The 24669-nt window shown below is 46.6% G+C and overlaps 1 pseudogene; it reads right to left on the reverse strand.

Annotated features, from left to right (window-relative positions):
* Positions 1–9098: 9098 nt before the first annotated feature.
* LOC133628401 (glucose-6-phosphatase catalytic subunit 1-like) lies at positions 9099–16944 on the reverse strand (annotated as a pseudogene).
* Between the last annotated feature and the right edge of the window lie 7725 nt (positions 16945–24669).

Consider the following 24669-nt stretch of genomic DNA (forward strand, 5'->3'; position numbering starts at 1 on the left):
CTTGCTCCCTAAAGTGTGCTTGCGCCGGTATGGGTCCTGACCCTCGAACAAAATGGTTAAGGACGTACAGACAGTGCATTAAAATATCGTGTTGCTTATCGAGGGGAGTTCTATGCCCTCCCTAAGACGGCTGAGCTGTAGTTTAAGAGTAGTGTGAGTGTGTTCAACGATCGCCTGTCCCTGGCTATTGCAAGGGATACCATGCACCAATTTGATCTGCCAGGTTTGGCAGAATTCTTGTGTCACATGGGAGGTGTAACAAGGCCCATTGTCAGTTTTGATTTGTTCAGGACATCCTAGGACAGCTATACATTGTAGCCAGTGCCTAATCACATGGCGCGCTGTGGCTCAGTGCATGTGGGTAGCTAGTATGTAGCCACTGCAGGTGTCAATGCTGACATAGAGGTGATGGTTGGGACAAAAGGGCTCATAAATTTGTGACATCCGTTTGCCAGATCTGATTCGGGAGCAACCCTCGGGGATTAACTCTGGCTTCCCATGGTAGCGCTGAAGCACATTGAGGGCAAGCAGCAACTATCTGCTTTGCCACTTGGAGAGGGATCTTGGCCTGATGATGTAGAGCCCATACTCCACAATGCAAAAGGACGTGTAGCTGTCTGGCCACTGGGAAATCCTCTTGGGTGGAGATAGGCAATACATGCATCGCTGCTTCGTCCGCCTTTTGGTTACCTTCAGTGAAAGCCCCCAGAATATTGGTGTGACTGTTGATGTGTAAAATAGAGCAGGAGGCAGCACGAGTTTGTAAAGCATTCAATATGAGGTCTGCTATAATGGTGGAGGCACAAATGGCTCATGCACATTGTCGAACTAGTTCAGCGATGAATCTCGAGTCAGTGATGATATTGAGCAGCGTTGAATGCCATGCCTCCAGGGCAAGGACAACAGTCTTGGCCTCTAGATATTGCACCGATTTTGTGGCGTCAGTATGCAAGATTTTCTCCCACCTGTCTACCTGTTTCCACACCACTGCCGCTGTGTTGGTCTTTGATGAGGCATCTGTAAAGCATGTGTCTTTACAGTCCCATGCAGCTCCTTCACAGCTTTTGTTTCTAGGGGAGCCCATTCATATCTGCCTCCATCGGTCATTGAATCATAGAATCATAGAATCATGGAATCATAGAATGTTAGGGGTTGGAAGGGGCTCCCAGAGATCATCCAATCCGCATCCTCTGCAACTTGTCCCGGGGTAACCCGGCGGGCTGGGCTCGAGTGGGAAGCAGCTCTCCCACGGGGGCTCTGCTCCAGGGCCGCATCCCTCACTCTCCTCCTCGCTATCAAGTTTATCACATTCCGCATCCCCACACAGCGACGGACCCATCTGTGCCCCCAGATTCTCCACTTCCATGCTTGTTTGAGCCTCCTGATAGCTACAAACTCTCTCCTCTGTCTGCACTTTCCACCCCTCCCCCTGGATAGCTTCCTGTACCGACAACCAGAACTGTTTCTCCTCTGCTGCCTTAGACAAAGTCCTCTTAATCTCCCTCCACACTTTAAGATGCTGATCCATCCCCTTGGTCCCTGCTAAGGCAGTCTGTAACATCTCTTCCTCTACCCCTGTCCAAATCTGGACACTTAATAACTCTGTGGGTGCCTGTAACACACCCCGCTCCGCATCCATAGGATGCAGGCGGCCATGGATGCGCATTGAACCCGCTCGCCCACCACACCGCAAGCGCCACTGCCTTGAGTACCTTAATCACCTGTTCCAACTGTGTCATGGCTGCAGACGTCGTGCATTCCGCCGATCACGTCGGGGTCACCATATGTTGCTGCTACTGGCAACATCACCAGGCCGCCCGCACGGATCATTCAGCCCACCGAACACTGAGGGGACAAGATCACTGCATACTCAGTATGGATGATGCTTTGTTCCAGATTATTGCTTGCGCCATGCACTTTTATCTGCTAACACAAGCATCTCCTTTCATTCCACCCCGTGCCCACCTCTTCTGTACCCTCCACCTCTCACGTTACAGCCCGAGATCTTCCAGACGCCTACAACAGAAGAGGTTAAAGACTTGTTGGCCAAGCTTAAGGCTCGTAATTCAATGGGTCCTGATGGGATGTATCCCAGAGTGTTGAGAGAGATGGCTGATGTGATTGCTAAGCCTCTCTGCATCATTTTTGAACAATCATGGAGGACAGGCGAGGTTCCTGAAGACTAGAGAAAGGCCAATGTCATGCCAGTCTTCAAAAAGGGCAAGAAGGACGACCCAGGAAACTACAGGCTGGTCAGCCTCACCTCCATCCCTGGAAAAGTGATGGAACAACCCATCCTGAATGTTATAACTGAACATATGAAGGATAAGATGGTTATCAGGGGGAGTCAACATGGATTCACCAAGGGGAAATCCTGTTTGACCAACCTGATAGCCTTCTATGAGTGCATAACCAGCTGGCTAGATGAGGAGAGAGCAGCGGATGTCATCTCCCTTGACTTCAGCAAGGCTTTTGACACTGTCTCCCAGAACATCCTCATCAGAAAGCTCAGACAGTGTGGCTTGGATGAGTGGACAGTGAGGTGGATCGAGAGCTGGCTGAATGACAGAACCCAGAGGGTGGTGATCAATGGCATGGAATCGAGTTGGAGGCCTGTGGTCAATGGAGTTCTTCAGGGATCAATTCTGGGGCCAGTCTTGTTCAACATCTTCATCAGTGACCTGGATGAGGGGACAGAGTGTACCCTCAGCAAGTTTGCTGATGACACCAAACTGGGAGGACTGGCTGATTCCCCAGAAGGCTGTGCTGCCATTCAGCAGGATCTTGACTGGCTTGAGAGTTGAGCAGAGAAGGAACATGATGAGGTTCAACAAGGACAAGTGCAGAGTCCTGCATCTGGGAAGGAACAACCCCATGCACCAGTACAGGCTGGGGGTCGAACTGCTGAAGAGCAGCTCTGCGGAGAGAGACCTGGGAGTCCTGATTGATAATAAACTAAACATGAGCCAGCAATGTGCCCTTGTGGCCAAGAAGGCCAATAGCATCCTGGGATGCATCAAGAAGAGTGTGGCCAGCAGGTCAAGGGAGGTTCTTCTCCCTCTCTACTCTGCCCTGGTGAGGCCTCATCTGGAGTACTGTGTCCAGTTCTGAGCTCCTCAGCTCAAGAAGGACGGGGAAGTGCTGGAGAGAGTCCGGCACAGGGCCACCAAGATGATCAGGGGAATGGAACATCTTTCATATGAGGAAAGGCTGCAGGAACTGAGGCTGTTTTTAATCTGGAGAAGAGGAGATTGAGGGGTGATCTTATTAACATTTACAAATATCTAAAGGGTGGGTGTCAGGTGGTTGGGACATCTTTTTTTTCTATAGTAGCTGGAACAGTGGAACAGGCTGTCCAGAGGGGTTGTGGAGTCTCCTTCCTTGGAGGTCTTCAAGACCCACCTGGACATGTTCCTATGCGACCTGCTCTAGGTGACCCTACTTCTGCAGGGGGGTTGGACTAGATGATCTCTGAAGGTCCCTTCCAGCCCCTACCATTCTATGATTCTACAATCTTCAGACAGAGGACCACATTTCGTGGCCAATGTGGTATAAGAGGTAAGCAAAGTCCTAGGAATCTCCTGGGATTTACATGCCCCTTGGAGACCGCAATGAAATGGAAAACTGGAAAGAATGAATCTGGCCCTAAAAAGACAAATTAGCAAAATTTGTCAGGAGGGCAAACTAAATTGGCCTCAGGCACTTCCACTTGCATTGCTACAAATAAGAATGAAACCTCGAAGCGGAATGTCAGTAAGTCCTTATGAAATAATGTATGGAAAACTCTATGAGTTTCCTGAACTCAATCCAAACATATATGTAATGGGAAAACAAGATGTATATAACTATTTGCTTTCTCTTGGAAAAACTCTAAACAGGCTCCAATGTGCAGTAGTGTGGAATTGACCTTTGACTTTGGAAAATCCAGTACACAGCATACTGCCTGGAGATTATGTCTACATAAAGACTAGGAACGAAGAACCTCTGCAAGGAAGGTGGAAGGGACCATACAAGGTGTTGCTGACCACCTTCACTGCTATCAAGATTGCCGAATCAGATGCCTGGATCCACTACACTCGAGTGAAAAAGCACCATCAAGCCCATGGAAGTGAAAGAGTTGTAGGAGATCCTGACATATTGAAGTTAACTCTGAAACATAACTAAGTTTTTCTTTTAGTTTGTTTTTCAGTCTATGGTGGTGGAAACATGGATCAAAATTGGATGGTTGAATCGATTCGTACTGAACGTTCAGGCCCAGACTCCAGTCCAAAGAGAAATATACTCGGAACAGGTAATTCTAATACCAGGAAAAACTCAGGAGGAAAATCTGATGATAGACTTAATTAAGGAATTTGCACATTTGCAAAATGTTTCCCAAATTACTGCTTGCCTACCTATACCATGGGCAGTGGGAGAATCCATTCCTTGGGGAATCTTAACCATGAATACTGTTAAGAAAAATGAGACTGCACACTGTAAACAAAAACCAGTGATAGGCTGGTAAGAGAGGGTAGATTACATTAGAAAGCAATGGACAACCCCCGGTAATAGAGAAGATTGTTATAAATTGCTAAACTTTCCATTTTAACGCCATAGGAAGATTTGGAGATGTTGGGTGGTGCAGATATGATGAACCAAAAACAAGGAATGTGTCTTGAATGACTATGGATTGGGAATGTGAACAGGTTAACAAGACAGCAAACAGGGAGGATGAATGGAATTCAGTTTGGGGTGTTAATGTAAACTTACAATTTATATACATGGCTAAGACATCTTGGTGCTTTAAGTGGGCTGGATTTGAATTTTCAGTAAGCAGGTTAGTATTAGATAGAGGTACTTAGACAAGAGAAAAGGAGAAAAAGGTTCCTTGGTGGGAGTGTGAATAAATATACAATTGCACTACAGTGAGCCAAGCAGTTCAGCGTGTACCTCAATTGGCAATAGCCTTGAAGATTGGTTGTTTATGCAGAGGACTGAAGAACAACTTAAACGTGACCAGCCTCTGGAGAGTTAGCTGCCAAAGATATATGATTCCAAGCCCAGGACATTTGGTCTGGGCTATGAGTGATGGCACATGGACATCTCACCTACCAGTAGATGGAAAAGTCAAACAAATAACTTTGGGATGGCCTACATTATGCCCAATTTGGAAAAAATCTCCCTTTAAGGGATTGGAATGATCCAGGTACTGGAGTCTGAGCACTAGAATCTCTCTTAAATCCTATAGCATCCTACCGAAATAGAGAGTGGTTATATCGATTGACTGGACAGGTTGAACGATTGGCAAATGTAACAAGAAAGGGATTTTAACAACTGAATTTACAATTACAGGCTACCTCTATAATGGCGTTACAAAATAGAATTACTCTGGACATGCTGTTGCTGAAGGAACATGGGGTGTGTGGCTTCCTAAAAGACAGAGTAGACCATTGTTGCATACACATTCCAAACTTTACCACAGATATAGAACACAATTTAGATCAACTAGATAACATAGAAAAGGAAACACACATAGAAAAGGGAAGACATGAACACAAGCTGGATAGAGAAAGTTTTTGAAGGACTGGGCCTGGACCTAAAATCCTGGATAAAATCACTGATTGAAACACTTCTGCTATTGATTATAATGTTTCTGGCAATCTATTTGGCATATCGTTGCATCAAAAGAGAAATAATACAAAGAACACGATGGAGCAATAGAATCTTGACAGCATTGTCAAGAGACAATGATCGGTTCAAAGGTAATCCACCACCATATGACAATCATGGTTTTGTTATGGAGGCAAGGGAAATACAAGAGTGAAAGTATTGGAATGTGATTATCAATACTTTCAAAGGGGGGAAATGTTACAGATACAGGATTATTTTAGTTAACAACTTAACATTACAATAACAAGTTAAGCACTTGTTAATCACTTGGTAATAGTTTAATCAATTAGCTAAGCACTTGCAAATAGCTCAATCACCTAATGATTAAGTAATTATTCATTTGAATCATATAAGGATCAAACTGCAAGAGTTACATACCACACCTGATAAGGACCTGTGTAGTCCCAGGGACTTGTTCAGACAAGACCCTGGTATATGTATCTATTAGGTTACCTTACCTGTTACCTTAGCTGTTACTAAAACAAAGGGAATGATATATTTTTTTAACCAATCACTATGATATTGGAAATTTTATAATAGTTAGGAACCAATCAAGATAAAGGGCAAATTAAGAGATGGACATTTTATCCATGCTTTTGTTGGCAAATGTAGTTCTTTGTTTGAAGTGTATAAAAACCTTGAAAATTGTAACTAACAATGAAGCCATGAAGTTTGGAGGAGCTATCTCATGTTTCCCAGTGCTGCATAATAAAGAAGTGCCTGCTTATCTGCATTCCTGTGTAGATAAGTTTTTTGGAATTGCGGATCTGTCAACAACCTGACAGGAGGTTGTAGGTGGGGGTTGGTCTCTTCTCCAAAATAGTGAATGACAGGACAAGAGGAAATGGGCTCAAGTTGCACCAGGGAAGGTTTAGACTGGAGCTGAGGAAGATCTTTTTCCCTGAGAGGGTTGTCAGCCCCTGTCCCAGGCTGCCCAGGGAGGTGGGGGAGTCCCCATCCCTAGAGCTATTGCAAAGCCGTGGAGCTGAGGTGCTGAGGGCCATGGGTTAGTGATGGGCTGGGCACTGTGAGGGCAGGGGGTGGACTCCATAAGCTTAAAGGTCTTTTCCAGGCAAAATGATTCTGTGATTGTCTGTAGAGGACACACGATATATTGCCAGTACAGTAGTGCATCCCTGGATTACCAACCATTTGTTCCCTCTGCTCTGATGCAGTTCTACACTCCCACTCAGCTTTGTGTGCCGCAGGAATGTGTTTTTCAGGGGAGAGCCTGTACATGCACACATACAGTCTAACAGGAAGAAAGTTTCTGTACCTTTGAATCTATTTTAAATTCTCTCCAACTGAGAGAGGATAGTGTGGTGGTTTAGCCCAGTGTCCACCAAGTCATAATATCACTCCCCCTCCTAAACTGGACAGGAGAGAGAGGGAGAAAAAAAATAATGAGTGGTTTTTGAGTTAGGGACAGAGAGACCACTCAGCAATTAGCGTCACGGGCAAAAAAGACTCAACTTGGGGAGAAAAAAGCTTGATTTATTAAAGGAAAAATAAGAATAGGGAGATGAGAAATAAAACTGAATCTTAAAGCACCTCTCCCCAACCCTCCCTCTTCCTGGGACTCTCCTTCCTTCCCCCGCAGCAGTGCAGGGGATGGGGGTTGCAGTCAGTTTGTTACAGATGGACTTTGCTGGTGATTCTTCTCGGGGGAGGCTTCCTCACATTTCCCACTGCTACAGTGTGAGGTCCCTCCCATGGGAGACAGTCCCTCATGAACTTCTCCAGCATGGGTCCTTCCCATGGGCTCCTCATGAACTGCTCTGGCATGAGGCCTCCCACGGGGGCAGCTCCTCACACCCTGCCCCAATGTGTGTCAGCCACCAGGAGAACAGTCCCTCAGGTACCAACTGCTCCAGCCTGAGTCCCTCACAGGATCACAAGTCCTGACAGCAAACCTCCTCTGGTGTGGGCTCCTCTCTCCCCACAGACTCCAAGGTCCTGCCAGGAACTTGCTCCAGGGTGGGCTTCCCACAGAATGCCTCCTTCAGGCATCCACCTGCTCTGGCGTGGGATCCTCCACGGGCTGTGAGTGGATCTCTGCTCCCCACTGGCCTCCATGGACTGCAGGGGCACAGCTGCCTCACCATGGGCTGCATCACAGAGGAGTCTTTCTGTCAAGGCCTAAGCACCCTCCCTCCCTCTCTTTCTCTACTGACCTTGGTGGCTGCAGAGATGTTTTCACATTCTCACTCTCTGGTGCTGCTGCAGTTTAGCAACTGTGCAGCAACTTCTTCTCAAATACATTAATCACAGAGGTGTTACCTCAGTTACTAATTGACCAGGCCTTGGTCAGCTGTGGGTCCATCTTAGAATTGACTGGCATTAGCCCTATCAGCTACAGGGGAGGCCCAGGCAAAACCACTACAGATGGTTACTGAGTTAATTGGCAGTCTGTACATAGCCTGGATGGCTATGAAGGTAGCAGGGAGAGGCTGTGGCCAGCTTCCTGCTAATGAGCATGGTGCAGAGGCAGAAGGATGGAGACAGGAGGGCTGTGTTGCATCTGCCTGGAAAGCAGAGCCTGTGGCAGTGAAGCAGCTTGACCCCCATATTGGTGCAGCCCTTTACTGGACCCCAGGCAGATCCGGTATCCCAGTGAGCAGTGCTTAGAGGCTGAGCCAGCAGTGACCACCAGGCCTTGACCCCACAAAACAGCCAGCAGCCAAAGGACACCTCTGTCCCTGTAGGCTGGTGGCTGTGCACAGCCTGTTGGTCCCAAAGCTGTGCTTGTTTCTGTAGGCAGTGAGGGAACACAAGTGTGTCCCTGTTCCTAGCACAAAGTGCCCTCAGAAACCCCAGATAAACAGTGCAAAAAGCATCTTGTCGCAAATCCCTGCTGCACCTGACTGCATCTGAGGGTGAAAGGCGATGAGGATGGTGTGGCTTGACCTTGCAGGTGCTATAGGAGCAGTAACCCAGGAGAGATGTCCTTCCTCCACCACCACCAGCAGCTGTTGCCACAGTCCCTGTGTCTGGGAACTGACCTCCCGTCCTGCCTCACCAGCCAGCAAGACATCCAAGCTCAACACATAAACTCACCTTCAGCTTTAATAAAATATGTGGTTCACAGACATGCCCATATGTATATGTGTATATAGAGCCACGTTATCTGTATACACATACACATGCACATGTGCCCCATGCTGCTTCACACAGCAGTGAATACTGAACATCTCAGGGCTGGAGGGACTCCCACAAGCCAGTGCTTTACCTTCAAATCCCAGCCTATGGCATGACTGGCATTGTGAGTCTATGCCACAGGAGCCACCTGGCAGTGCCTCTGCAATCTGCTCCTGGTGTGTAGTCCATTTGTGCAGATTTAGTGGGAAGCAAACAAGTGTCTGAGGTGCAGCCATGGTCCAGTGACTACTGCTGAGCCCAGAGCCAGGGCTGCTGCTTGCCTGGGCGCACCATTACCCGTCGGGACTCTCCTAGGTAGCCTTCTTGTCCTGTGTGTCCAGGAGCTGGGAGACACAGTAAGGGATGAGGCCAACGGTGGCCAGTGGCACAGCTGCACTCTTGAAGAAAGAGAGGATGTAGAAGAGCAGCTGCATGTGGGAGGGAGGCTTGAAAGCAAAGAGGTGGAGGATAAGGAGGGAGGTGGCAATGCAGTCCAGGCGGAAGGGCAGCTGCTGGCCCTGCTTGCCCTGGCAGCTCTCCAAGTACATGTGGGAATTGTGGGCCAGCCCAAAGAGGATGCCCAGGTTACAGAGGAGGCTGGCAAAAGGAGTGGTGTCGATGTGAACCCACTCGGGGTGGGCACACCACTTTTGTGCTTTCTCCAGTGTCCAGAGCAAGTCCACACTAAGCACTCGCAGCAGCAGGTAGAAGCCCAGGGTGAAGCTAAAGAGGAAAAAGGTGACTCCCAGGTACCAATGGAGGCTGGCATGGTAGATGCAGTGGATGTACTGGAAGGTCTTGGCCACGACCATCCCTGCCAGTGAGGAAGCAGAAGAGGAGGTGGTGTTGATCAGTGAGTGATGGTCTTCCTCAGGGCAGTGGAACCAAGAAGCCCCCACAGCCCTGTGTACTCCCAGGGGCTACTCAGGTGCTCCCATGCACTGTAGCCTGCCCTGATAGTCACCACTGTGCCCCATTGCTTACAGGTGTCCAATTCTGCTTCTTCACCCAGTGATGCCCTTTTACACCCCAAACCTGCCCTTGACTGTACCTCAGAGACAGCAGTGGCCAGCATTGCACAGTCCACCTGACTGGGACTCGTGCCTCAAATGGGATAGGGAAAAAGGCGTGTCCTGGATGGCATCCTGCCCATGATGGTGAAATGCAGGGCCATAGACACAGCTTTGTGTTATGATCCTGCATGCTTCTGTCAGGCCATGCACCTTTCTGACCAGTGCTGCAGGCACTGCAGTCTAGAACAGCAGGGAAGGGGATGGAGGAGTCAGATGCACTCACCTGAGATGACCCCTGCAATGACCTGATTGGGGAAAGTGAGTAGCAATGAAGACTCAGGACAGGCAGACACAGACCTGAACTGCCCAAAACACCATCCAAAGCACTGTCCACAGCACTCTGCACCTGGGGTGCCACAGCTCAGCTCTCTGCCCACAGCCTTGTGCCTCCATGGGCTTGGCTGTGTATCTGTCATAGAATCAAGCATAGAATCACAGAATGGTAGGGGTTGGAAGGGCAACAGCCCAACCCCCTGATAAAGCAGGTTCCACTCAATCAGGGGGCACAGGGATGTGACCAAGTAGGTTTGGAAACCTCCTGAGAAGGAGACTCCACATCCTCCCTGGGCAGCCTGTGCCAGGGCTCCCTCACCTCAACACCAAACAAGTTTTTCCTAGTGTTTAAATGGAACTTTTTGTGTTCCAGCTTATGTCCATTTCCCCTTGTCCTGTCGCTGGACACTACAGAAAACAGTATTGCCCCATCCTCCTGATACCCACCCTTTAGGTATTTAGAAGTGTTAATGAGGTCCCCCCTTAGTCTTTTTTCTAGGCTGAACAGCCCCAGTCTGCCAGCTCTGGAGCAGTCTCTACCCAGCACAGTGGCTTTGGCACACAGCTTACCAGTATTTGAGTGTCTTTGCTTCTTCCCCATGGCAGCAGAGAGGAAGGCTGTCACCATGACATAGTACATGCCTGATGTACCCACGGCATGTCCAGAAGGGCTCCCTGGGTGAGAAAAGAGCCCCAGGTCAGACCTCCCTTCAGACCCAGCTCCATTCTGGGAGCAAGGTGGGAGTGGGAGACAGCATGGCAGGAGTGGTGTGGGAGCATGGCACTTGCTCCATAGCCTATCTGGCAGGCAAGACTGGGCAATGACTATCCCTGACAGCTCCTGCTAACCATGCCAGGGATGCCTGCAGCCCTTCCCCTGCTCCCATGGAAAGCAGTGAGCAAAGTCCAGACAGAGCTGCTCAGAAACCAGGCAAAATCTCTTCCCCACGGAGCTCAGGCTGGAGAGCAGAGCACGGCTCCAGCACGGGCTGAGGCTGAGCACAGGCAGGGAATTGTGCTGAACCGCCATGTCTGCGCCAAGGGTCAAGGCTTGCTCCACACAGGGGCTGCCCTTCCTCCCCCCCACCGCAGGAACAGCCCATTCTTGGGGGCCAACACTGCAGCTCAGAGCTAACAATCCTTTCTCAAGAGCTAGCACAGGACCCAGAGTGGGAAGCTGCGTGTGCAGGTCCCGCTGGACAAGTGCTTGCCCCAGGGCTGGGAGACCCTACCAGGGCCAGTCTCACAGGTGAGTGGGAACTGCTGGATCTCTGGGGCAGAGCTGTTGCTGTAATAGTCTGTCGAGGAGTGGTTAAGGGAGAATGGACACGGATCCCAGGGTATAATGTTAGGCCCGATGGGGCAAGGCAATCTGAGTTCTAGTTATATGAATTTAATGCACAATCAAGACCAGAGTCAGAGCCATGGTTAAAGTAGTTGCTGTCACACAAACAGCAGGCCGCTTTCTGTTTCCTCAAGGTCGGACTGTTTTCAGCTAACGAGCTAACAGCCCAAGGTGGAAAACAACTACGGGGGAAAAACAAGATGGGAAAATGTGAGGGAGCTTGCTTATCGCAGAAACTGCAAGTAGGATGAACATAAGAATGTAATCTATTAGCTGCTGTTGCTGAGCTAGCTTTGAAGCTGCTGGATATAAGTTAGAGCCTGCTCTCAATAAAGCGAAGATTTCTGCTATCACTCACATTGAGTAGGACTGATTTCTTCCCACCCAGCTGAGAATCGGACCCTGGGTTGATCGCCGCATGAAGTAGGCTTCGAGCCTGGGTTTTTCAGGCTTTGAGTCTGGGTTTTTCAGACTTAGAGTCTGGTTTCAGGCTTCGAGCCTGGGTTTCAGGCTTTGAGCCTGGGTTTCAGGCTTCGAGCCTGGGTTTTTCAGACTTAGAGTCTGGTTTCAGGCTTCGAGCCTGGGTTTCAGGCTTTGAGCCTGGGTTTCAGGCTTTGAGCCTGGGTTTCAGGCTTCGAGCCTGGGTTTTTCAGACTTAGAGTCTGGTTTCAGGCTTTGAGCCTGGATTTCAGGCTTTGGGCCTGGGTTTCAGGCTTCGAGCCTGGGTTTTTCAGGCCAAGAGCCGAAAACTTCGCGGCAATAGTCCATCTTGTGGACCCACCAGTGTGGTCTTTCCCCAAAGAGGATCCTGAAAAGGAGAATGGGAGGCTGTAGGGCTCCTGGGCACCAGAGCAGATGGGCATGGCTGTAGTTTCAGCACTGGTCTGGGAGCTGGAAGAGGCAAAGAATCCATGAGCAATCCAGGATATCCCAACACACTCGGCATCCAGTTGGTCACTTGGTCCCAACAGCCAACACTGTCTGTCCGTGTCCCCATCCCCAGCCCCCAAAGGGGAACAGCAAGAACATCCTGGGAGCAAGACAAAGAGAAACAATGTCTGCTCCTTCTAATTCTTTTCAAGGCCAAGAGCAACTGTCTTGTGGTGGCATCAGAGGCAGAGTCTCTGTCACACATGCAGTCAGCGTGGGCATCCTAAGGGAGTTTGAACTGTGGGGTGGGTGCAGCAGCAGGGCTTCCATCAGACCCCCCCCAACCACACTGCTAAGCCCCACTCCTGCCTGCAGCCCCAAAACTCTGGGACACTGAAACTCAGTTGCAGGGATAGCACTGCGCTGGTCAACCACTGTTGTGGCTGCCGGTACCACAGCCCACAGTACATGGGCCAGCTGACACCAAGCCCTGCCAGGCTGTGATGTCAAAGGGGAATGGCCTCATGGAACAATTGATGTGGCCATGAGGTTGTCCCCTTCCTGGAGTGGTGTCCAGGTCCCTCATGGGCTTCCCACCACAACTCCCTTTGTGTCAGTGATGCCAGCAGTACCAGCCATGGGAGAGAAGGAGACACTAGTGTCGTGGCTTACCCATGGGAAACACCTGCTTAAAAGATCAGGGGAGCACCAAGCTCTGATCCCAGAGATCAGAGCCATGTCAGGCCAACTCCACAGCCCCACTATGGCAAGGGGCTCTGTAGAGCCCCCATACAAAGCTGCAGCCCCAGCTGATGGCAAAGGGCTCTGTTTGCAGGAGGCTCCATCTCTGCCTGGCTTCTGGGAAGGAGGAGAGAGCCATTATTGCATGGCTCAGGACAGACTCACGACCAAACTAGGGGCTGAGCTCTGGACTTTGGTCACACCAGATGTCATGGTTTGACATGACAGCCATTTCTGGTAATGGGGAAGGGGCTGTAAAGATGGCTCCTGTAAGAAGTTGCTCAAAACTCTCCCCAGCTCTGAGCCAGACCCACTTCTGGGGCTGAGCCAATTAGATGCCTCCACGATCGTTTTTTTAAGAAGCCAGAACAGAAGGCTTCTTCCTGTTTTTTCCTTCTTCTGTCCCTTCTCTTCCAGCTGGTGGTGGTGCAAGGAGTGGTAAGAGTGAGAGAAGCAACCATGCGGACTCCAAGGTCAGTGAGGGAAGAGAGGAGGAGGTGTGCTGGAGCAGAGACTCCCCTACATCCTATGGAGAGGACTGGTGAAACGGTGATTTGTTTGCATTTCATTAAAGACCCCGCACCAGGGGCAGAGACTCATTTTGCTCAAGACCCTGCATCAGGGACAGTGACTCACTTCATTAAAGACCCCATGCCAGGGGCACTGACTATGGCCAGAGGAGGCTGTGTCCCATGTGAGGGACCCAATATTCACAGAGGCTGTAACTGTGGGGAAGAATCCACGCCAAAGAAGCTCATTAAACTTATGCCCAGAAGAGGCTATATCCTGTGTGAGGGACCCTGTATCTGCAGAAGCTGCAACTGTGGGGAAGAACCCATGCCAGAGATATTCATTAAGGACTGTGTCCTGGGGGAGGGACGCTGTATCGGAGCAGGGGAAGAATGCGAGGAGTCATCCTCATCTGAGAAAAGAGAAGCAGCAGAGCCCACCTGTGAGAGACTGACCACATTCCCCATTCCCCACCCCCCTGAGCCATTGGGGGGGGGGAAGGAGGTAGAGATATCGGGAGCAGTGAGCTGGTCCCAGGAAGAAAGGAGGGATGGGGTAGGGAGATATTAAAATGCTGGTTGTATTTTTCTCAATCATCCTGCTCTTTTTTTTTTTTTTGCTTTTTGTTCTGTTTTATTTCTTGTAGGCAGTAGAATAAACTTTCCTACTTTCCTCTCTAAGTCAAGTACTGGAGTCTGTTTTGCCAGGAACCATAATTGGCAGCGAGCCCTCCCTGCCCTTGTCTTAATCCACAACAACCTTGGTTATTTTTTTTCCACCCATCTCACTGGGGCCTCTGCCATCCTAATAAGGGTGGGGGTTGAATGGGGTACAGTGAGCAAGAGAGTGTTGTGGTGCTGCTGTGCTAGCTGGGCCAAACCACGACACCAGCACACATCTGGCCCACATTAGTCCAGCTGTACCAACATACCCAGAGACAGACATGGCTCAGGGCCACTCACCACTTGAAGACAAGTTTGAGCAAGTCACCGATCACGGCCACCCAGATGAGCCTGAAGCCTACCAATTTGCTGAAGTGAAACCAGATAAGGAAGAGGACAAAGAAAGCATTCCTGAAGCCAGCAGCGAAGAAGATGAAGAGCAACCAGTCCTGGGAGCCCTGGAAGTGCTCCTGTAGCCAGTGCATGGCCTAGACACCTGTGTCATGCAGAAGGTTAATACTAGACTTTATCCTGTAAGCACAAATGTGGCTTGGATCAGCAAGCTTGAATAAAGATGATAGGGACAAGTTAATGCAGCTAACCAGCTACTTCCAATTATCAGAAACAGCTGCTGTGAGCTAATCAATTGGGCCCTGGGTGATCACATGGTCAGAAGCAGCATATAAGGAAGTAGCTAGCAAAGGAAGGATGGCTTGGAGTCAACTCTGTTGGTTGTACTGTATTGCCTGTGTGTGTCTCTGTATGTGCATTACCTAGCTTCTCTACATCTTTGAATGAATATTGCTTGTACCACTACAACATTTGGTGACCTCGACGTGATCAGCTGAATTTGTTGGATTAAGAACCCTCGGTAGAAGATCGTCTGGATTCCTGTCTGAAAAGGCAAATAACCCGCTTAAATCGGTATAATGGGAAAGATGATGAACAAAGAGGAAAACCCTATTGACACCTTCTAGCATATCCTTACTGAGAAAGGATTCAATTATGGAAGAGAGCATTTGTTAAGACTTGTAAGATGGGGACAGGAAGTAGGTTTCCTCTCCCCACAAGAAGTATATGAAATGGGACATTGAGGAAAATCTAGGAGACATGTTGAATAATGCTATTGGCCTGTGTAAACTAGTATCATCCATTCTACAACAGCTAGAAGCTGAGCATGCTACAGCTGCTGCCACAAAAGCAGAAAATGCTATACCATCTGCATTCCCAGTAGATGCTAAAAGGTTCTTTGGAGGTGGTGACTTTATAGTGCCATTGGCTCCACCTCTAGAAGAAAATACTAAGAGACTCTTCAAAGGGAATAATGTCATAATACCCTTGGCTCCACCTCTAGAGGAGGGGATTATGGATGTGAGCCCCTCCCCCTAGAGCACCATTCCAGGAGCTGAATGCACACATTGTTTCTCCTCCCCTCCCACCCACCCATCACTGTCCTACCCTGTCCCATCCTGCTGCTATGCCTGAAGGAGTGCCTGGCAGAGAACGAAAGGTACGCTTTGCCCACAGTACTATGGATCTGCCATTGCCCCTGAGCTCATCAACCCCTGAGTGTATTCCTCTTCCATCATCACCCCCAACATCTAGTGAAGGGGAAGATCAACAAAGACAATTGTTAAAGGAAGAATTAATAAGGCATGGAGAAGATATGAAACAGACTTTGGCCCATTTGGAGGAACTGATAGAAAAGCCAAAAGCAACAGCTAATCAGTTGTTGGAATGGGTTATTTACACTTAGCAGTTGCTAATGCTAACCATGATTGCAAAAAGATCCTGCTCTCCCGTGGGCGGCAACTGTTAAGTGTAAATGCTAAGTGATAGAAGCCTGCTCCCAGGTAGGATCATCAGCACATTTAGCTGAAGCAATGGCAACAGCCCTGAAACCATTAGTTCAACAGCACAAAGGAAATCGGAGGCCAAAATGTTTTAACTGTGGAAAAATGGGACATGTGAAAAATGTCGGTCTAGACCATTGGTATGGACAAACAGCTCCGTCAGGGTCCAATGGCAGATTTAATGGCAATTGTTACAGATGTGGCAAGTTTGGACACAGAGCCACTGAGTGCCGTTCTTGAGTGGCCAGACATGTAACGCCTAAGGGAAACGGGTTAACGAGCGCAAAAAGGGTGAGCGTGATGACACAAAAATGCCCTTCGACACCAATGGCTGCCTGGATGGCCTCGGATCAGCCACTGCACGAAGCGTAGGAGTGGATGTGGAAACAGCAGTAGATGTAACCATCCACAATACGGATGTAACGGTTATCCAATGCTATTTGGACCCTTTGGCTATGGTTTAAGTGCTCTGCTTTTAGGACGGTCATCGGACTCTTGACAGGGTATTTTTGTGTTCCCCGGTGTTATTGATGCAGATTATGAAGGAAATATTGGAATAATGGTTAAAGTTTGGCAGCCACCAGTTTATATACCTAAAGGAACTAAAATAGCTCAATTAGTTCCTTTCAGGGCTAAAGTTCCGTTTGCAGGTAGTCGTAAGCATCGAGATGGTGCTTTTGGATCCACTGGAGTACCTGAGGTAAGACTGGCAATGCCACTTTCGCAGGGAAAGCCTACTCAGACGGTTGTATTCCAACATCCAAATGGTGAACACATGGTTGGGTACAATACGTTACTGGATATGGGAGCAGACGTTACCATTGTTCCATTATCCTATTGGCCAAAAAGCTGGCCTTTAGGGAATTTAGACACTCCTGTTGTCGGAGTAGGAGGAACACAGATGACAAAAAATAGCAGAGACCTGATTTCGATATGGATACAGTACGAAGAAAATAGATGTGTACAAATTAAACCCTATGTAATGAACACTTCAGTTTGGCTTTTAGGTAGAGACGCCTTAAGCCAAATGGCGGCCATTGAGGGACGACCAATCCTGAGGTTAACCTGGCTCATAGATAAACCAGTTTGGATTGATCAATGGCCGCTAAGCAAAGAAAAGCTCGCCCAGATTCATGAATTAGTAAATGAACAGTTAGAAAAAGGTCATATTAAGCCATCCACTAGTCCACGGAATACACCAATTTTTACTATCCCTAAAAAATCAGGTAAATGGAGGCTGTTACATTATCTAAGATCTGTTAATGTAGTGATGCAGGACATGGGTGCTTTACAGCCAGGATTACCCTCTCCTGCAATTATTCCAAAAGAATGGCCCCTATTGGTGATTGACCTAAAGGACTGTTTTTTCACAATTCCCCTACATGAGGATGACAGTGAGAAGTTTGCTTTTACAGTACCATCTATTAACAAACAAGAGCCAGCAAAATGATATCAATGGACTGTTTTACCTCAGGGAATGAAGAACTCGCCAACTATTTGTCAAACTTATGTTGCCTGGGCGCTGGCACCTCTGCGCAAAAAAATACCCTCATGTCTTATTTTACCATTATATGGATGATATCTTGATTGCAGGAAAAAACCTGGACTAGCATCCGATTCTATAAGAAGTGAAGAGACAGTTGAGCATCTTCGGGTTGGTGATCGCACCAGAGAAGGTACAAATGCACACCTCTTGGAAATATTCAGGTAATATTATCACCAGTGTGCGCATTTATCCTCAGAAGGTGGCAATTAAAACAGAAATTGCTAATTTAACAGATGTTCAAAAGCTAATAGGTGATATCCAATGGGTATGAACCATATGTGGTATCCCAAATGAGGATCTTGTGCCACTAATGCCTTTGTTAAGATGCTCAGTAGAGGCTGACAGTGCGCGAAATCTGTCCCAGCAGCAAATACAAGCAATAGAAAAGATAGGAAACAAGGTAGTCAATAACCACGGTCATCGAAATTGACAAGTCAGGATCATAAACATTGCTGTGATAAGTCAAAACCAGCATGTAATGGCAGTCTTGATGCAATGGAATTCAGTAGCAAAAGACCCATTGAGGATCTTGGAGTGGATATTTTTGCCATATAATTTGCAAAAAACAATTAGTACGAGACTAGAAGCAATTGCAAAAATAATAGTTGAGGCCAGAAAACGTCTGCTGGAAATAGCAGGGATTGAGGTAGGCGTCATTTTCGTTCCTCTTGCAGATGAATTCTTGAACTGGGCACTGCAACAATCTGATGAATTACAATGGTCCTTATTGTCATACTCAGGGACTATAAATAATCATTATCTGGCCCATCAATTGTTTTCTGTTAAATTTCAAATGGAAGACCGGCTGTTGAGATCAGCAGTACCTGTTAAAGACCTAACTGTTTTTACTGACACAAGTAAGATCCAAGCCAAAGCAGGAGTGGTTTGGTGGGAGAAAGGTTTTGCCATTTTCCAAACTGTTCACTCCCCAGGCAGCTCAGTTCAACTGCTGGAGCTGATGGCTGTAGTTAAAACTTTCGAGAAATGGCCAGACGTCCCATTAAACATCATCTCTGATTCCCTCTATGTGGTCAGTGCTGTCACTCGATTAGAGAGAGCATTGTTGAAAGAAATCTCTAATTAGAATCTGTATAATTTATTTCCGTGGCTCTGGCATCAGATAAATGAACGTCAAACTGCCTATTGAATTGGACATATTTGAAGACATTTGGGCTTAAAAGATGGCCTATCAGTTGGCAATGAAATTGTTGACAAGATAGTAGCAGCTCCTTTATTGGTACCTATGGGGCCAATAATTGACAAATTTTCTCAAGCCCGAAAGTCACATGATTTTTTTTTTTACCAAAGTGTGAAAATGCTGGCAAAGCAGTTTGACCTGACCATATCGGATGCTCAGGGTATTGTTTCCACATGCCCTGCATGCCAGAATCAAATCAGCCTAGGAGTAGGAGTCAATCCCAAGGGTCTGGCACCATTAGGAATATGGCAATTGGATATCACTGTCTATGCTCCCTTTGGATGATTTAAATGAATACATGTTACTATTGATACTTATTCGGCCATGGTTTGGGCCACAGCCTTAACGAGTGAAAACCCTATTAAAAGATAAACCCTGTCAACTGTGGCACCACATATGCTGCTGTAAATTCCTCTAGCAATCTGTATCACATTAAAATAATTGAAGAACTAAACAAGACAGCCACTGGAAACTTGAAAGCAAAAATGGTGTGTTTTCTATGGATGAAGAGATATTTCCAACTTACAGATAATGCTCACAGACAAACATGCTAAAGAAGTTGAAGAAAATTCGAAACTACATTCAGGAAACAGAAATATCAGTGGAGTTACAGAGAACTCATCCCTTCTCGCCAGTGTGCGTCTCTTCTAGCAACATGTATCAGATTATGTTTATTTTGAGTTTATGGATTTTTGTATTATATTGTTTAGTGATGTAGCTGTTATCGACCTTTTGTTGTAAACTCGTGTCCATGGGTAAAAATATTTGTTTTCTTCATGTACCTTTAATTTTGAAATGTGTTGCTAAAGGCTGGCTGGTCTATAAAGAAAAAGGGGGGAAATTGTAGGCACAAATGTGGCTTGGACCACCCAGCTTGAATAAAGATGGTAGGGACAAGTTAATGCATCTGGCAAGCTACTTCCAATTATCAGAAACAGGTGCTGCAAGTTAATCAATTAGGCCCTGGGTAATCACATGGGCAGAAGCAGCATATAAGGAAGTAGCTAGCAAAGGAAGGGTGGCTTGGAGTTAACTCTGTTGGTTGTACTACTTTGCCTGTGTACATCTCTGCATGTACATTACCTAGCTTCTCTACATCTTTGAATGAATATTGCTTGCACCACTACAACACCTTTGTCCATGGTGGTCCACTTGCCTGGGTGGCATATGATATTTTCTTTGAAGGGGTATCTTTCCTTCACACCTGATAAAAGTCTTCTCCAGAGGCTGAGGACTTCTGTCTTTCTTCCAATTGCCTTGTCAATGCCACCATCCTGGGACAGGGAGCCCAGCTGCCTGGCTTCCCTGCCCTCCAAGTCCAAGCTGTGGGCCCCATTCTCCCAGCATCGGAGCAGCCAGGTGGCAATGTGCTCACTTGGGTGGCGGCTGTAATCCTTTCACACTTCTCACAGTTCACTCAGGGACAAGGACCGGGTGATTATCTCTGGCTCTGACTCTTCCTCCCGCTCCTGTGATGACACTGGTTCATCTTCATCCTTCACAAGGCGAACTGATTTTTTTTATGTATTTCTTTTTCTGGACAGGAGCAACTGACACTGGCACAGGTTGATCCTCTGATTCAGAATCAGTGTCTGCTGTTGGAGTTAGGGTAGCAACAGTGTCAGTTGCCTTGGTTTGAATAGCCACAGTTGTTGCTAGGGTGACATTTCTAATCTGTACAAGTAAAAAACTCTTCCAATACCTGTTCATATTCTTCTATATGTCAATCCCTCCATAGCTACCCAACCTCATAATGTAATGGAAAGGTCATGTTTGTTAAATCATGAAAGAATAGTTGTGCAAGGAACCATTTAAAGTCATTGTAAAAGTCTTGTAAGACTAACCGTAAAGGTTCTACAATGTGAACAGGTGCAGTTGGCTAAGATGCTTATAGGAGGTACAATAGGTTGCACATGAGCTGATAAGAGCCAAGAGAAGAGTTAATGAACCGGCCACTAGAGGAAGACTACTGACTTCATCCCAGCGACCACCCTACGACCACCAGGAGGCGGAAGAAGACCCCCTAGTAACAAGACGGGCACATGCGCAGAGTACACCAGGGAGCGATGACCCAACCGATAAGGACTGTATAAAAGGACTGTGATACTGGGGGGGGGGTGTCACGCGCCGTTGGTGGAGCAGAGTCTCCCAGCCGCCCAGCGCTGTTTTGCTTATTTGCCTCTTGCTTAATAAATTTGATCTACAAGTCACTTAAATTGGCTAGTGAACTTTATCACAGCAATCTATAACAATAACAATCTGTAAAACAAATTTTGCAACTCTACCCAAGAAAACCACCCTACCTCGAGGACAGAACAATAAAACCATGATGGCTGGAACATCCTAAGTGTATTCCGAATTGTCAACAACTATTGCAGTTAACCTGAATGAGTAAGGAGGTTGGAAAAAATGGAAAAAATATGTCCCTCCATTTTTCCCATGAATTGAGTGTCATTATTGTGACTAAATTCTGAGAGGAAATGTCCAAGTTGCAGAAATGACAACCAAGTCATGTACAAGTACTGGCCTAGCTCCATACCCAGTGATACAACCATACCATAAGCCAATAACAACCAGTATGAGTGCTTTCGTCCCTTTTCCAAAGGCAATAAACACTATCACACAGAATATATAGTGCATATGAGAAATTATTGGCCAACACCATTTAAGCATATAAATCAACATTGTGACCAGCAACTTTTTAACTAATATCAGAAATGCACACAAGAAAATTGTTTCAGTGCACTCTGTCTTATTTCAACCCTCTGGGCCCCATGTTGGGCACCAAATAATGTCGTGGTTTTGTCCTGCCGGAGACAAAGAGCCACGAGGGTGCTCACTCACTCCTCCCCCTCCCAGAGGAACGGGGGGGGGGGGGGGGGGGGAACCAGAGAAAAAAAGAAAACCCACGTAGGTTGAAATAAGAACAGTTTAATAGTTTAATAGAACAACAAATGAAGAAACAAGTTCAGGCAAAACAGTTATAACAGTAAATGGGGGAATGGTGCGTGTCACAGTTGCTCACCACCCGGGACCCGACACGACTGCTCCCGACCAGCAGCCGAGCTCGTGGTTCCACAGCGCTGCCCCCGACTAGTTCCCTGCCTATATGTACTGGGCATGACGTCAGTATGGTATTGAATACCTGTTGGCCAGCCTGGGTCAGCTGCCCATGCTGTACCCCTTCTTACTTCCTCATCAAAGTTAATCCTATCCTAGCCCCAAACCAAGACATGTAATGAGTCCAGTCTTTTTTAGCCTTTCTTACTGCTGTCTCAGTGGTCAGTAACACCTGGAACAGGCCTTCCCATTTGGGTTGCAGTTCAGTTTCTTTTCAGGACTTGATCAGGATCCGCCCTCCAGGCTGGATAGTGTGGACTGCAAACTCAAGAGGTGGTGTTTGGATCAAAAGTCCTTTTTCCTGAGGAAATCTGTTTGGCCACTGTATACATTCCTATACATCCATATTTCTTAAAACTAAATCACACATTGCTTGCATTCCCCAGTGACTTCCTTGATCTAAAATAACCATTATTTCCCTCATAGCTTGTTCATTTAACATTTCTTTTCCATCTGGGAGAATCCACCTCCCCTCTGTCTCAACAACTCCCAACTCCCTTAATGTTTCTTTCTTTTTTTCCTGTAAATACAAGAGTTGCTTTTGGTGCAGGTACCTGGGGGGTGAGATTATACATACTCACAATCTCATGGCTTAATGTTGCCTCTTTGGCTGCTTCATCGGCCAATCTGTTTCCCCTGGCCCTAAAAGAATTCCCTTTTTGATGCCCATTCACATGGATCACCGCAATCTCATTTGGAAGTGATAAATTCCTTAATACCTGTTTAATTAGTTCTCCATGTACTAAGACTTTTCCCTTGCTATTGAGTAAACCTCTTCCCATGCTTTTCCAAAAATTTATACCACCTCAGAGGCATACCTTGAATCAGCATAAAATGTTCCTTCTTTTCCTTCTAACAGTTGTAAGCTTCTGTTTAAAGCATATAATTCACAAGTCTGGGCTGATCAAGTATTTGATAATCGACCTGTTTCCTTTGTCTCTTGACTCATTTCTCCAATCATTGCATAGCCATTATGCTTTTTGCCTTGAATTACTCTCAAGGTCTGTATGTAAAGGTATTTCTTTCAATTCAGGTCACACTGATATCCAGTTATATCTTAACAATTGTGTTCAAGGCCCTCACATTCCATGTCTCCCTTCCACAGGGAGGTGGCTGGATTAAAGCATGGGCTAGTAGTCAAGATTAAAGTTGAGATTTTTCTAATTTTTTTTTTCTTTTAACATTGCCTCATATGTCAGTATCCTAGAATGGATTAGCCTTTCAGTCTTCTGGGTTAAAACAGTTTTCACTTATTGGGAGGTATTTATTACTAATACCCCTCTGAACGTTAGTTTTCTGCTTTCCTCTACTAAGAGGGCAGTGGCAGCTTTTGCCTGTACACATTCTGGCCATCCCCACGATACGGAGTCCAGAAGTTTGGATATATATATGCTATTGGTTGGCATTCTCTCCCCCCCATTCTTGAGTTAACACTCCCTTATCTACCATGACAAACAAAACAAGCGCTTTATCTAAGGATGGCAGTGATAACACAGGATTGGTGATTACACTTTGTTTTTATTCCTGAATTAGCCTTTCTTCTCCTTCTGTACAAGTTAAAACATTTGGCTCTTCATTTAGCATTTTTGAATCTAACCCCTTTGTTTTCTGTGCATAAAAGTTTACCCACAGAGGGCCATAGTTAATCGAAAACATTTTCTTAATTCCTTTTTGTTTGTTTGTTTGCAAGAGGGGCAATTCCACAACTCCCTTTATCCTCTCTGGATTCATTCTGTGTTTCCTGTCACAAATAAAATGTCTAAAATATCTAACTTCCTTTTTGACAGATTGCAGTTTGGATTTTGATACTTCTTGCTCTCCTAAAAAGTTTAATAAAAACAAAAAAATCTGTGGCTTCTTTTACCACATTATTTTTTTTGCCCAAAATTAAAAAGTAATTAATATACTGAAGTAAAATAACAACCGGAGAAGGACTATCAGATTTATTTGTTCTTCTTCCCTTTAATGTTAGTAAATTCATGGAGATTACAATCTGTTCATCATAGATCCCAGTCTTCAACCTCAATTATATAATTAAATCCCTTCCCAATAGATTATTTTTAACTTTGGAAATATATAATACTCGTTCTTATATTCTTTCCTAATCTTAATAACATCAGTTTAAACATAAGGAAAGAAAATCTCTCTCCTTTAACTCCTTAGAGTGTTGATTTGATAACTTTGCTCCTCAGTGTTGCCATTACCGGCAACATCACCAGGCCGCTGCATGGATCACTCAGCTTACCGACCGCTGAGGGGACAAGATCACAGAATACTCAGTATGGATGATGCTTTATTCCAGCTTTATTGCTTGCACCATGTGCTTTTATCTGCTAACACAAGCACCTCCTTTCACTCCGCCCCATGCCCACCTCTTCTGTACTCTCCGCCTCTCGCGTCACAGCCCAAGATCTTCCCGGCGCCTACAACACTCAGGATATAAAGTTTAATGAGATTCTGGCAGCTCCCGTGCCAACAAAGAGGATGACCTCTTCTTTCTGGGATCCCACCTTTAGATTTATCAAGGGCTCCCAGTGGGACTTTAAATTAAGAAACTCCTGACCTCCCTATTCAATATCTTCAAAAGCCAGTAATGACACCACATTTTCTTCTTTCTTCAACTCGGGCCATGCTCTTTCAAAGTGCCCTGCTTCCCCACACTTCAAATATCGCACTGGGGAGGAAACTATC

Source organism: Colius striatus, chromosome W, assembly GCF_028858725.1.
Source record: "Colius striatus isolate bColStr4 chromosome W, bColStr4.1.hap1, whole genome shotgun sequence".
Classification (NCBI taxonomy): domain Eukaryota; kingdom Metazoa; phylum Chordata; class Aves; order Coliiformes; family Coliidae; genus Colius; species Colius striatus.